The sequence below is a fragment of the Acyrthosiphon pisum genome, chromosome A3, assembly GCF_005508785.2.
Source record: "Acyrthosiphon pisum isolate AL4f chromosome A3, pea_aphid_22Mar2018_4r6ur, whole genome shotgun sequence".
Lineage (NCBI taxonomy): Eukaryota > Metazoa > Arthropoda > Insecta > Hemiptera > Aphididae > Acyrthosiphon > Acyrthosiphon pisum.
In genome coordinates this window covers 42,111,960-42,114,022 of record NC_042496.1, presented here as the reverse complement: position 1 = coordinate 42,114,022, position 2,063 = coordinate 42,111,960, and positions in this window count along the sequence as shown.

Sequence of the window (2,063 nt, the reverse complement as noted above, 5' to 3'; positions counted from 1 at the left end):
TTCACAAATATTATTTGTACGGTGTCTGGGATGTAATGTAATGTATATTACATGCATACATTATAAATTAAAAATTAAATATAATAGACAATTTTGTATTTTCGGACTTTTGGTCCGACAGTAAAAATGTAGGTACTCGGACTTTTTGTCCGGCAATCAAAAAATGAATCCGGACTTTTTGTCCAACTTTTTTTATTCCGGAATTTTCGTCCGGGATTCAAAATCAATACATTCATCGCTCCGCTCAGAATCTGAAATATATTATAATAATAGTATTTTAAAAATATATGAAAATGTATTTATTATTTTATTCAGATATGCAAGAAAAATTTGTCATACATTGTTACAAGTCTGAAGTGAAGATTCTTTAATAATTTGTTTGATTTTAATGACTGCTATTGAACCTTTATACTAGCAGAATGACAATGTCATTCTTTAAAATGTATGATTTTCGTTATTTTCAAATCGGTAATTAATAATCATCGATCGATACTTTGGAATTTCTTTTTTATAGTGTACCCGTGTGTAATTTTATCATTTCCTTTGCCCCTAGCCCCCCCCCCCCCTGGATCCGTCACTGCTGACATTAACAGTGACCATAGGCGTGCGCACGGGGACAGCAGAGGCAGCATATGCTGCCCCTGGACTTTATTTGGGGCTACCGGGGCCGGCAAATATTAAATAATGGGCCTCGGTAAAATTATAATTCCACAAATGATTTTTTTTTTTTTTCTGGTAAAGTATAGATATGAATATTTTATGATTATAGAATTTATCAGTATAAAACTAATAGACCTGTCTACTATAAAAAGAAATAGCCATGATTTTTAATCGTAAATATTATTATCATATTTTATGGTCAACAAATCTAAAAATAAACTGGGTTTTTAACGTTATCGTAATATCGTACACTAATATGCCATGACGATGCTGGCCCGCCACAACATTAATGATAGACGATATTAAATAGCGATTAGCAATTACGTAATTGGACTATTGGAGTTGCACTCGCACATCTTAATATTTTTCGACGTGCGACGTGCTCATTGCTCAATACCTACAATTGTCCTACATTATTATAAGACTATAATAGTAGTAACTAGTAAGTTGTAACATTACTGTTGTGTCATGTCCGGTAAACGAAAGGGCGGAGCTGAAAAAACCCATGAAAAGAAATAGTATATTGTGTGGCAAGGGCGGGAAGTGAGCCATTTCAGTCGCGGGCGTCGTGTGCGGCACGAGCCGTAGGCGAGTGCCGCATTTCGCCAAAGACTGAAATGGCCTTCCCGCGCGAGTCACACATACTATTTTTTGTCACGCCCTTGCGTTCATGGAAAAGGTTATGCAGAGATCTACGCAACAATTATAGATTATTCTACAATAGTATATAGTTTCTGGTTGTGCAGGGGATACGCGCCCGGCGGCCGGCACTTTTGGGGATTTCTTCTTTTCCGCCCGGCACTTTTGGGGATTTCCTCTTTTCCGCCCGGCACTTTTGGGGATTTCCTCTTTTCCGCCCGGCACTTTTGGGGATTTCCTCTTTTCCGCCCGGCACTTTTGGGGATTTCCTCTTTTCCGCCCGCTGGACGGAAAAAGGACGCTTTCGAACGCTTCAACCGTGGTCGAAAACCAAACTTTCGGTGCAGGCGTGACAAAAAGATTGTTGCTTTTGAATGCGAGCGATAAATGCGATAAGCCATATGTTATTACTTTAATTATTATTTTTAAAATATATACTTTATATTATTATTAATGTTTGTTTATTTTATCATATTATAAATAATATTATTAACTATAGGCTTGTGGAAAAGTACACCTTAAGTGGCTTAGTACCTTACTGTACAACTGTTTATCCAAATAAACAATACAACTTTAATTTTGATACCCAATAGCAAGAATAGTAAAACTATGGGCTGGGTTTAATAATGAATTTGAAGAATGGGCCGAATTCATCTCTTGCTGCCCCTGAAACCGGAGTCTGCGCACGCCTATGACAGTGACTAACGACGGCGCTGTGGCATGGCATAATTTTATTGTCGTGAATCCAGTTTCAATAGCGCCTA